The 13685-nt window shown below is 41.8% G+C and overlaps 1 protein-coding gene across 4 annotated transcripts in view; it reads right to left on the minus strand.

Moving 5' to 3' along the window:
• atp13a3 (ATPase 13A3) overlaps positions 1–13685 on the minus strand; it is a 69047-nt gene that overhangs the window by 42925 nt on the left and 12437 nt on the right. For all 4 annotated transcript variants that reach the window (XM_036977977.2, XM_021603569.3, XM_036977976.2 and 1 more), the window contains exon 2: positions 4984–5064. The gene's annotated coding sequence lies outside the window, so the exon portion shown is untranslated. The remainder of the gene's footprint in view (positions 1–4983; positions 5065–13685) is intronic.

The following is a 13685-nucleotide window of genomic DNA, read 5'->3' on the forward strand; positions in this document are numbered from 1 at the left end:
ATATGTTTCCACTTCACAAGAACAGCACTTGCAGTTGATCGGGGCAGCTCTAGCGAGGCAGAAATTGACAAACTGACTTACTGGAAAGGTGGCATCCTATGACGTTGCCATGTTGAAAGTCACTGAGCTCTTCAATAGGCCATTATGCTGCCAACATGTCTATGGAAAGTGAATGGCTGTGTGCTCAATTTTATACACCTGTCAAGAAAGGGTGTGGCTGAAATAGCTGAAACCACTAATTTGAAGCAGTGTACAGATACCTTGTACAGTTGAAGGTGTAAGTTTACATAGACAAATACATTTAAACTCAGTTTTCACAATTCCTGACATTTAATCCGAGTAGAAATTCCCTGTCGTAAGTCAGTTAGGATCGCCACTTTATTTTAAGAATGTGAAATGTCAGAATAATAGTTGAGAGAATGATTTCAGGTTTTATTTATTTCTTTCATCACATTCCCAGTGGGTCAAACGTTTACATACACTCAACTAGTATTTGGTAGCATTGCCTTTTAAATAGTTTAACTTGGGTCAAACGTTTTGGGTAGCTTTCCACAAGCTTCCCACAATAAGTTGCTTGAGGTCATTGTCCATTTGGAAGACCCATATCCACAATTTTTCTGCCTCATGATGCCATCTATTTTGTGAAGTACACCTGTCTCTCCTGCAGCAAAGCACCCCCACAACATGTTGCTGCCACCCCCGTGCTTCAGGGTTGGGGTGGTGTGCTTCAGGGTTGGGATGGTGTTCTTCGGCTTGCAAGCCTCCCCCTTTTTCCTCCAAACAAAACAATGGTCATTATGGCCAAACAGTTCTATTTTTGTTTCATCAGACCAGAGGACATTTCTCTAAAAAGTATGATCTTAGTTCCCATGTGCAGTTGCAAACCGTAGTCTGGCTTTTTTATGGCAGTTTTGGAGCAGTGGCTTCTGAGCGGCCTTTCAGGTTATATCGATATAGGACTCGTTTTACTGTGGATATAGATACTTTTGTACCTGTTTCCTCCAGCATCTTCACAAAGTCCTTTGCTGTCGTTCTGGGATTGATTTGCACTTTTCGCACCAAAGTACGTTCACCTATAGGAGACAGAACGCGTCTCCTTCCTGAGCGGTATGACGGCTGTGTGGTCCCATGGTGTTTATACTTGCGTACTATTGTTTGTACAGATGAACGTGGTACCTTCAGGCATTTGGAAATTGCTCCCAAGGATGAACCAGACTTGCGAAGGTCTACAATTTTAGGTCTTGGCTGATTTCTTTGGCTTTTCCCATGATGTCAAGCAAAGAGGCACTGAGTTTGAAGGTAGGCATTGAAATGCATCCACAGGTACACCTCCAATTGACTCAAATTATGTCAATTAGCCTATCAGAAGCTTCTGAAGCCATGACTTCATTTTCTGGAATTTTCCAAGCTGTTTAAAGGCACAGTCAACTTAGTGTATGTAAACTCTGACCCACTGGAATTGTGATACAGTATAAGTGAAATAATCTCTAAACAATTGTTGGAAAAATTCTTGTGTCATGCACAAAGTTGAAAGGAGAAATATTTGCTCGTGTCTGACATGATTGATTGACGGGTGCTTTTACGGGGGTGTGCTTGTGTGAGTTCGCTGAAGTAGGCCTAGCCTGTCCGGACCATCTCTTCAATAAGAATCAAACGTTCATGTCATGATTTAATCTTATAAAAGACTTCACAATTTACATACATTTAAAAACATGGAGTGTGTGTGCGCGCACGCGCATCTCAGTTACACGTACATGTCAGTACATAAACACAACAAATAGGTCACAAGGGGGAGAGGTGTTGCTTTATTTGTTTTTGCTGTTTACTTGCGCTATATAAGATGGGAGTTCCATGCACTCATGGCCCTGTATAATACTGTACGTTTCCTTGAATTTGTTCTGAACCTGGGGACTGTGAAAAGACCCATGGTGGCATGTCCAGTGGGGTAAGTGTGTGTATCAGTGCCCACGTGTAAGTTGACTATGCAAACAATATGGAATCTCCAACACAATGTTTCTTATAAAAACAAGTGACTCAGTCTTTCCACAACTCTTAGGCAAGAGAGACTGGCATGCATAGTATTAATATTAGCCCTCTGATTACAATGAAGAGCATGACATGCCGCTCTGCTCTGGGCCAGCTTCCATGAAAGAAAACCCCCCGAGTTCTATTAGATAGCGCTGAATCCACGATATGGCTTTTCAACATCTGCCATAACACATAAGTTAACATAACAGGTTATGGTCAATAATATCAAAAGGCTGCAATGAAATCTAACAGTACAGATCCCACAATCTTGGTATTATCAATTTCTTTCAACCAATTATCAGTCATTTGTGTCTATATAAGCAGGCTGAAAGTGTTTATTTGTTTACAGAAAAGTAGTATTGTATTTGGTCAAACAATTTTTCCAACATATCGCTGAGAGCTGTAAGCAAGCTGATAGGTCTTCTGTTAGAAACAGTAAATGCCGCTTTACCACTCGAGTAGCGGAATGACTTTGGCATCCCTCAAGGCCTGAGGACAAAGACTTTCCTAAATATATGACATAAAGGAGTGGTTAGAGAGTCAGCTACCATCCTCAGTTGTCAATGCCAGGAGGTTTGTCGTTATTGGTCAATAACAATTTTTCCACCTCTCCCACACTAACTTTACAAAATTCAAACTTGCAATGCTTTCCTTCATTATTATTATTTTTTTTTTTATATATACATGGCTAACTGTTTATTATTGCCCACTTTGCCAATTAAGAAATGTAAATAATTGGCAACATCATGGTTGTGATGAATAAGCCATCTGATTCAACAAAAGATGTCGAATTCATTTTTCTGCCTATAATTTCATTTAAAGTACCCCCAAAAATATGCATTCTTTATATCCTTGATCTTGGACTCATAATACGGTTTCTTCTTTCTGTTGAGTTATTATAGTCACATAATTTCTCAATTTGCAGTAAGTCAGCCATGTAAACAAGTTTACAAACTGAACTGTGACCTCCCCTTGTCTCCCAGTGTGTTGGAAAGCTGACAACCAGGCTTTCCTCTAGGATTTAGCCTGTGCTTAGCTCTATTCTGTTTTTTTTTATTCTAAACTCCCTAGTCCTTGCCAATGACATACTGCAGCCACCACGCTTGAAAATATGAACAGTGGTACTCTGATGTGTTGTGTTGGATTTTCCCCAAACATAACGCTTTGTATTCAGGACAAAGTTAATTTCTTTACCACATTTTTTGCAGTTTTACTTTAGTGCCTTATTGCTAACAGGATGCACATTATGGAATATTTTTTATTCTGTACAGGCTTCCTTTTCACTGTAACATTTAGGTTAATATTGTGGAGTAAGTACAATGTTGTTGATCCATTCTCAGTTTGCTATTATCACAGCCATTAAACTGTTTAATGGCTGTTTGTTTTGACTGGCTGTATTGATACACCCATCAAAAGTGTAATTAATAACTTCAACATGCTCAAAGGGATATTCAATAACCATGTACTCATCCTCAGTTCTTATGCAATTAAAGTCATGTTGTATTAAAAAAAATATATAATCATGACAGGGGTGATGGAAACAGGAAGTTTCGGTGTTTGTTTGACATGGTGGGATCTTTTTGTATCTGTAAAATGTATTATGTTGAAATGGCTGTGGAAATGCCTTTATGCGCAAATAATTGATATAATAACCATATCAAAGTCAAGTTTGAGTCAATTATATGGTGTGTGGTCCTCCCACTACAACTCAGAAAACCATGCAGTTTATTAGGCTACAGATGAAAGAAGTGATGATGAACTTCAGAGGGTGGTGATAGTGCACAGTGATGAACTTGATGCTCCTTTCCAATAAATATCGAGGGTCTTAATCTGGTGACATGATCGATGCTGGACTGCCACTTGACCCCAAAAAATATTCTCGCTCGTCTCCATAATAATCTCGTGTAGATTAGACAAACCGCGAGCTGTTCGGCACATTTGCTATTTAACACAACCATTTTTTTAGACAAAACTATCAGTAGAGTTGAAAAGGCAAATGGACACACATTGAACTTTAGTTTTGTATTTAGTACACAAAAACGTACATTTTACTTACAAGTACATTTTCTGTGCACTACATCATCATGCACTGATTTTGTGGTGTAAAGTCCAGTTGGTGGAAACTGTGCATATTTTCTTTATGCGGATTCTAGAATATTTGCATGAAAATCTGGCTATTGTCTGCTAATTATCTACCAATAGGTGCCTTTCTTTGTGAGGGGTTGGAAAATCTCCCTGGTCTTTGTGGTCGAATTGGTGCTTGAAATTCACGACTCGACTGAGGGACCTTACACATTATTGTATGTGCGGGGTCAGAGAGGAGGAAGTAATAAAAAATTATTAAAGTATGTTAAACAGCATTACTGCACATAGAGTGAGTCCATGCAATTTATGTGACTCGTTAAGCAAATGTTTACTCCTGAACTTATTTAGGCTTGCCATAATAAAGGGGTTGAATACTTATTGACTCAAAACATTTCAGCTTCTCATTTTTTTTTTGTACACATTACTAAAAACAAATTCCACTTTGACATTATGGGGCATTGTGTGTTGGCCAGTGACACAAAATCTCAATATGAATCAATTTTAGGATGCATGACGCATGGCTTTCGACCTTCGTCTCTCCCAAGCCCGTATGGGAGTTGTAGCGATGAGACTACTAACAATTGGATGCCACGAAATTGGGGAGAAAAGGGGGTAAAATTCAAAATAAATAAATAAATATGAATCCATTTTAATTCAGGCTTGTAAAATAACTTGTGTGTGAAAAAAGTCTAGGGTTATGAATACTTTCTGAAGGCACTGTATAACTTCAGAGTGGGTAGGTGAGAGTGTAGGGGGAGTTGTACAAATAGAGTGACATAACTAAAGTCTCAATGGTCAGACAGATTTACATAGACTGGCACACATACTCTAGAGAGCCATGACAGATATCAGAAGAGATCCAGGTGTTACCTTGAGAACCCGGGCAGCGACGCCCCCAGACGTTCCTCCTCCCCTCTGTAGCTCTCCCTCTCACGACACGAGCCTGGACCCCTGGGAGACAGACAGGAGAGAACCATCATTAGACACTTCGATCAAAAGGCTCTGAACCCTTTCTCTAAAATCTTACCACGTATAAACACACCCAGGGGGGACTATATGGCAACTGGCTGATAGCATGTGTAGTTGGGAACATTCAAAAGTTTGACCTGTTGAAGAAAATCAAGAAGTCTGTCAAACAAGAGACTTTAGACTGAAAACAGAAGGAACAATGGTGAGCATTTTGACAGTTATTTTGTAAGTTTAGGTTTGAGACATCCCTGGATTCAGATTCTTGTCAATTGTCAAAATAAAAATAACACTCGTCATTGCACTCTTGAAAATGTACCATCGGTTTCTGAATGCTCAAAGAGTCGCAGCTGGAACCATCATGGTTGACAGAACTTGTATTTATTTGTGAGCTACGCTACAGTTCAGAACCCCCTGGTAGGCTCAGTCAGATATGACCGCAGATATTATTAGACTTCTCCACAGCCGGGTAAACCCTGCATTGTTGGTCTTCATTTGATTACCTAGCATAGTCTCTGGTTCGTGGTTATGCTATGTAGAGAACGAGAACAAGGCCATCAGTTGACCACAGTTGGCCCCGCCACATGTGGCTTGGAGAGAAGAATAAGAACTTGCCAGTGCCAAACCTTTTCCTGTTAAAATGTGAGACTGGTAGGCAGGTAGGGTTAAGGTTAAGCGACTTCCGCACATCACGACAAACCTGCACCACTGTCAATGTTGTATAACAGGCCAATAATGACACAGTCCCACAGGCAGTCTGTAGCCGTACTTCAAGAAGCCCTTTCTACAAGGGGCTCAAAAAAAGCTTGGTTTTCTAACAACAATGTTCTGAGTGAAATCAGTTCACAAAGCTGTCTGGGGCAATGTTATTACACAAATATGTGTGACATTCTTCAGGCCTGTCCTGAAATACGGTTCACCGGTTTGGCCAGGTCTCATAAAGCACCTGATCAAACACATGGAAGGCCTTCAGAGAAGATGCCGCCGTATAATTGGAACACCCGATGACACATTTCCCAGCCTGGAGGCAAGAAGAGACCACAAGATGAGAGTTCACTCGGCTACTGAAGGAGGGGACCCACCCACTTCTCCAGGCGCTACCCACAAAACCAAACCACTCTAACCTGTGAAATTGGAGACAAGACACAGCCAATCAGTCACACAAAAAGACATCAACTGACCTTTCTGCCTAGAGCATACAGACTGTAGTGTACCTGTGGGTCATTTCTTAACTGTCATTTTGTCCATGAGCGTAAAATTGACAGTAATATAAAAAGGAACTGGCCTAAACTCTGAGGTTGAAACCAGCTATCAAAAGACATGTTCCAGGGTCCACTGGAAAAAAACTAAGCATTAATGAGTAGCAGGTTTGTTTCATCTTTAACACTTTTCTCTTAAATGTCACAGAGCAAGTTTGCTCTCATGATGAAAACAGTTAACGGTGGACAGTCAGGCTTTTACACACCGCTCTGAGGTTGAGCAATCTTTTTGGAATCAAGGAGGCCTTCGGCAGCAGCAGCAATTCAGCCACCCACATAGTTGACTGACTGCATACGTTTCACAACAACCTGAGTGAAAGACTCGACTTCAGGATAAACACGCCTTCAAAAACCAATAACTCAGCAATTTGGATGAGACAGACTGTGGTCCTTCTCTTTTTTTGCCCCTCGCCTGTTCTTGGACACTGGGATAGAAAAGCTAACAATAACCCATGACCTAATGACGGGCTGTCATAATTCATGGAAGAATTCAGAGGGAAAAGTGTTTGTTGTAGTCGTGCTCTCAGCTCAATATGCTTTCTTTATCACTTCCCCTCCTACTTACAGTGCATTGTTGCTGGGCTTTGTTCCCGGCAGTGCTGACATCCAGTTGTATATCACCCCCACCAGTGGCCTTATTCCGTGCTCACCTGCCCCTCTGCTCTCAGGTCAGGATCCTGGACCCCCTGCATCTGCTTTTGTTTAGTGCGTGTGAACCCCCCCCCTCCCTCCTGATAGAGCTTCTGCTGAGCCAAGTACCAGACATGGCACTGTAAGCCATGGCTGATATTCATGTGTCCCTCGACTGTACATTTTGTGGTATTAGATTCATTCAAATGAGCATTCATCTGTTAAACAGATGCAAATAAAGTTGAATTGAAGTGAATTGATTATACACAAGTGAAAAAAGACCCAAGTTTGCTAGAGGTGAAGTAAAAAGAGGTTTGTACAACCAATACAAATGGCAGGAATGTGTTAATAAAACCAAGCTTTTTACAAACTGCAAATAAAGAAAGAGCTCCTTGCCATATCCATTTATTTTATGAGCAGCGTTCGGTTCAATCCCAACCTGTCAAAACAACATGATTCACCCAGTCAAACTCACCTTAAGCTGCGGTAGGAGTCCCTAACTCTAAGCGATAGTCCAAAGCAGTAGTCAGTGAAGACTCAATCAATCTCAGAGACCGCTATTACCAAAATCGCAGCGTCAAGATGAGGGACTCAAGTCATCCTGAGTGGAGACCGCACAAACGGTATATCTCATAACAGACAAGACCACGGTGTTGACATTAGAGGTGGCATTCATCCACCGACCAGAAGATAGAGGGGAACTAGAGATGAAATCAGATTGGGAGGTAAAGGAGAGCCCTAGATAAAATGCGTGTAGGCTAGCTCCGGAGGCAGAGAGAGAGAGGGACTGATAGAGGAGAGAAAAACAAAATGTAGAGATCAAACAGCCGTGGAGCCCTAAGTCAGGCCACATGCTCCTGGATTAGCCGTGGCATGGCCCTACAGCCTGGGAAAAACGGCTGATAACACCCTTCGAGAGATTAAGCAATATGTTTTACATAAGAGACGCTTTTTTGGCACTGAATAGACCTCAGCACGGCAAGCATAGGCTACTGCAGATGACCATTCTGATTGTTGGCACTAGCTCTAAACAAACCGAGGCCCTCTTTATGAATGTCGTAATACAAAGACGAAGAGGGAGGTCATGACTTCCGTCTGATCCTGAACTAACTAGCAAGATCTCTAGCTAAGTGCCTTTCAAAGAGAAACATGCTGGATAAGGACTTCAAAGTGGAAGGAGGTCCACAAAGTCAATGTCCATATGCAACAGTTATACACACACATACATAGAGATATTATTTTTGACAATAGTTTGCTGTACCTGCACCAAAACTCCAGTATTTTCCCTTCATAGCTTGTTCTCCATCTTTTCAAATAGGGAGACAAATTTGTTTTCAGCACTTTTATTTCCGCAAATGATCAAAACTAGTTCTCATGGCTTGTCGCTCTGCAGCAGAAATATGGTGAGCAATAGGTTTGGAACTTTGAATTGCAATAAAATCACAGTATCGAATCACAATAGATATCGTATTGTTACCTAAGTGATAATATCGTATCGCAAGGTCCCTGGCAATTTCTAGCACTAGTATACCTGTGAGGACCAATAAATATTGTTATTTATTAGGATCCCCTATAGCCACTGCAAAAGCATCAGCTACTCTTCCTGGGGTCCACATGAAATAATGCATAGTACAGAACATTATTAGTCAAGGACAAACACATACATTTAAAACATCACACAGTCTAAATATCAGTACATACACAATATCTAGGTCTAATACATAGCGCAACAAGATTAATAAAATGGCTGGGTCTTTCCACAGTAAATATTATTTTCACTTTTTAAAAACTGTTTTTCTGCTAGCTTGAGCTACCTGGGGTGGCAGAGGGGTACATGTAGTCATGGCTTTATTTAAGACGGTTAGTTTCCCAGCCTCTGTTCTGGACCTGGGGACTGTGAGGAGAACTCTGGTTGCCCGTCTGTGTTGTACCAGATGAGTACCAATTGCTTGAACAGAGTTCGGTACCTTCAACAACAACACCTCGCACAAAGGCCAATAGTGATGCAGTCAATCTCTCCTCAACTTTGAGCCAGGAGAGACTGACATGCATGTTACTGACACATTCCATCCGCGTACATCTAAGTGCGATGCGTACATCTAAGTGCGATAAGTGCTGTTCTGGACCAACTGCAAATTTACCAACGTCCTTCTTTGCTGCACATGACAACATAACTGGGCAGTAGTCCAGGTGCGACAACACTACGGCCTGTGGGACCTGCCTTGTTGATAGTGCTGTTAAGGTAGAGCAGCGCTTTATTATCGACCGACTTCTCCCCATTTTAGCAACCATTGAGTCTATATGTTTTGACCATGAAAGCTTGCTATCTAGGGTTGCACCCAGCAGTTGTCTCCTCAACTTGCTCAATAGCCACATTATTCAGTAATAGATCTAACCAAGGTTTAGCGTTGAGTGATTTGTCCTAAAAAGTATGCTTTTAGTTTGAGAGTCGTATTTATTATGGATCCCCGGCAGCAGCTACTCTTCCTGGGATCCAGCAAAATTAACACAGTTAAACATTTTCAAAACATTGCAATACATTCATAACAAATTTCACAACATATTAAGTGTGTGCCCTCAGGCCTCAGAGCATGCGCAGCCCAGCTGGCTGGTGTGTTTACGGACATATTCAATCAATCCCTATCCCAGTCTGCTGTTCCCACATGCTTCAAGAGGGCCACCATTGTTCCTGTTCCCAAGAAAGCTAAGGTAACTGAGCTAAATGACTATCGCCCAGTAGCACTCACTTCCGTAATCATGAAGTGCTTTGAGAGACTAGTCAAGGATCATATCACCTCCACCCTACCTGACACCCTAGACCCACTCCAATTTGCTTACTGCCCCAATAGGTCCACAGACGACGCAATCACACTGCCCTAACCCACCTGGACAAGAGGAATACCTATGTAAGAATGCTGTTCATCAACTACAGCTCAGCATTCAACACCATATTACCCTCCAAACTCGTCATTAAGCTCGAGATCCTGGGTCTCGACACAGCCCTCTGCAACTGGGTTCTGGACTTTGACGGGACGGCCCCAGGTGGCGAGGGTAGGAAACAACATCTCCACCCCGCTGATCCTCAACACTGGGGCCCCACAAGGGTGCGTTCTCAGCCCTCTCCTGTATTCCCTGTTCACCCATGACTGCGTGGCCATGCACACCTCCAACTCAATCATCAAGTTTGCATACGACACTACAGTGGTAGGCTTTATTACCAACAACGACGAGACAGCCTAAAGGGAGGAGGTGAGGTCCCTCGGAGTGTGGTGTCAGGAAAACAACCTCACACTCAACAAAACAAAGGAGATGATTGTGGACTTCAGGAAACAGCAGAGGGAACACCCCCCTATCCACATCAACGGGACAGTAGAGGAGTAGAGGAGAAGGTGGAAAGTTAAGTTACTCAGCGTACACATCACAGACAAACTGAAATGGTCCACCCACACAGACAGCGTGGTGAAGAAGGCGCAACAGCGCCTCTTCAACCTCAGGAGGCTGAAGAAATTAGGCTTGTCACCAAAAACAAACTTTCACAGATGCACAACCGAGAAAATCCTGTCGGGCTGTATCACCGCCTGGCACGGTAACTACTCCGCCCACAACCGCAAGACTCTCCAGAGGGTAGTGAGTAGAGGTCGACCGATTAATCTGAATGGCAGATTAATTAGGGCCGATTTCAAGTTCATAACAATCGGTAATCAGCATTTTTGGACACCAATCATGGCCGATTATGCACTCCATGAGGAGACTGCATGGCAGGCTGACTACCTGTTATGCAAGTGCAGCAAGGAGCCACGGTAAGGTGCTAGCTAGCATTAAACGTATCTTAATCACTAGTTAACTACACATGGTTGATGCTATTACTAGTTTATCTAGCTTGTCCTGTGTTGCATATAATCGATGCGGTGCCTGTTAATTTATCATTGAATCACAAACTACTTCGCCAAACGGGTGATTTAACAAGCGCATTCGCGAAAAAAAGCACTCATTGCACCAATGTGTACTGAACCATAAACATCAACACCTTTCTTAAAATCAATACACAAGTATATATTTTTAAACCTGCATATTTAGTTAATATTGCCTGCTAACATGAATTTCTTTTAACTAGGGAAATTGTGTCACTTCTCTTGCGTTCTGTGAAACAGAGTTAGGGAATATGCAGCAGTTTGAGCCTGCTGCTGCCTACCACCTCTCAGTCAGACTGCACTATCAAATCATAGACTTAATTATAATATAATATCACACAGAAATACGAGCCTTAGGTCATTAATATGGTCAAATCCGAAAACTATCATTTCAAAAACAAAACGTTTATTCTTTCAGTGAAATATGGAACCGTTCTGTATTTTATCCAACGGGTGGCATCCGTAAGTCTAAATATTGCTGTTACATTGCACAACCTTCAATGTTGTCATAATTACGTACAATTCTGGCAAATTAGTTCGCAACGAGCCAGACTCAAGCATTCATTCAAACAGCACTTTACAGAGTTGGCCAGCAGCTCTTCGCAATGCTTCAAGCTGTTTATGACTTCAAGCCTATCAACTCCCGAGATTAGGCTGGCAATACTAAAGTACCTATTAGAACATCCAATAGTCAAAGGTATATGAAATTCAAATGGTATAGAGAGAAATAGTCCTATAATAACTACAACCTAAAACTTCTTACCTGGGAATATTGAAAATTCATGTTAAAAGAAACCACCAGCTTTCATATGTTCTCATGTTCTGAGCAAGGAACTTAAACGTTAGCTCTTTTTTTTTTTTTTTTTTTACATGGCACATATTGCACTTTTACTTTCTTCTCCAACACCATTTGTATTATTTAAACCAAATTGAACATGTTTCATTATTTGAGACTAAATTGATTTTATTTAAGTTAAAATAAGTGTTCATTGTTCATTCAGTATTGTTGTAATTGTCATTAGAAATATATCAAAATAAAAAAAATTAAAGAAATTTAAAAAATAAAAATTGTCCGATTAAAATCGGTAACGGCTTTTTTTGTCCTCCAATAATCGGTATCGGCGTTGAAAAGTCATAATTGGTCGACCTCTAGTAGTGAGGTCTGCACAACGCATCACCGGGGGCAAACTACCTGCCCTCCAAGACACCTACACCACCCGATGTCACAGGAAGGCCAAAAAGATAATCAAGGACAACAACCACCCGAGCCACTGCCTGTTCACCCCGCTATCATCCAGAAGACGAGGTCAGTACAGGTGCATAAAAGTTGGGGCCGAGAGAGTGAATAACAGTCCTTGAGAGAAGCTGTTTAACAGCCATCACTAACATTGAGTGGCTGCTGCCAACATACTGACTCAAATCTCTAGCCACTTTAATAATTCAAACTTGGATGTAATAAATGTATCACTAGTCACTTTAAACAATGTTTTTTTTTTACATAATGTTTACATACCCTACATTACTCATCTCATATGTATATACTGTACTCTATTCCATCTACTGCATCTTGCCTATGCCGTTCGGCCATCGCTCATCCATATATGTACATATTCTTATTCATTCCTTACACTTGTGTGTATAAGGTTAGTAGTGGTGAAATTAGATTACTTGTTAGATATTTCTGCATGGTCAGAACTAGAAGCACAAGCATTTCGCTACACTCGCATTAACATCTGCTAACCATGTGTATGTGGGCAATAAAACTTTGATTTGACCTTTAACACAAAATCAAATGTTTGTCACGTGCGCCGAATACAACAGGTGTAAACCTTAGTATTTCACTAACTTACAGGCTCTAACCAATGGTGCCAAAAAAGGTACATGTGTGTAAAGAAATAAAAAAACTGTAGAAAGACATTTGAAAAAAAAGAGTAGCAAGGCTATATACAGACACCTGTTAGTCAGGCTTATATAGTATGTACATGTAGGTATCGTTAAAGTGACTGTGCATATATGATGAACAGAGAGTAGCAGAAGCATAAAAAGAGGGGTTGGCGGGTGGTGGGACACAATGCAGATAGCCAATGTGCGGGAGCACTGGTTGGTCAGGCCAATAGGTAGTATGTACATGAATGTGTAGTTAAAGTGACTGTGCATATATGATGAACAGAGTAGCAGCAGCGTAAAAGAGGGGTTGGGGGCACACAATGCAAATAGTCCGGGTAACCATTGGTTACCTGTTCATGAGTCTTATGGCTCGGGGGTAAAAACTGTTGAGAAGCCTTTTTGTCCTAGACTTGGCACTCCGGTACCGCTTGCCATGTGGTAGTAGAGAGAACAGTCTATGACTGGGGTGGCTGGGGTCTTTGACAATTTTTAGGGCCTTCCTCTGACACCGCCTGGTGTAGAGGTCCTGGATGGCGGGCAGCTTTGTCCCAGTGATGTACTGGGCCGTACACACTACCCTCTGTAGACCCTTGCGGTCGGAGGCCGAGCAATTGCCGTACCAGGCAGTGATGCAACCGGTCAGGATGCTCTCGATGTTGCAGCTGTACAACCTTTTGAGGATCTCAGGATCCATGCCAAATCTTTTTTGTTTCCTGAGGGGGAATAGGCTTTGTCGTGCCCTCTTCATGACTGTCTTGGTGTGTTTGGACCAATCTAGTTTGTTGTTGATGTGGACACCAAGGAACTTGAAGCTCTCAACCTGCTCCACTACAGCCCCGTCGATGAGAATTGTAGTCCTGTAGTCCACAATCATCTCCTTAGTCTTGGTTACATTGAGGGATAGGTTGATATTCTGGCA

This window comes from Oncorhynchus mykiss, chromosome 5 (assembly GCF_057628025.1).
Source record: "Oncorhynchus mykiss isolate SJ-2025 chromosome 5, ASM5762802v1, whole genome shotgun sequence".
NCBI classification, from domain to species: Eukaryota; Metazoa; Chordata; class Actinopteri; order Salmoniformes; family Salmonidae; genus Oncorhynchus; species Oncorhynchus mykiss.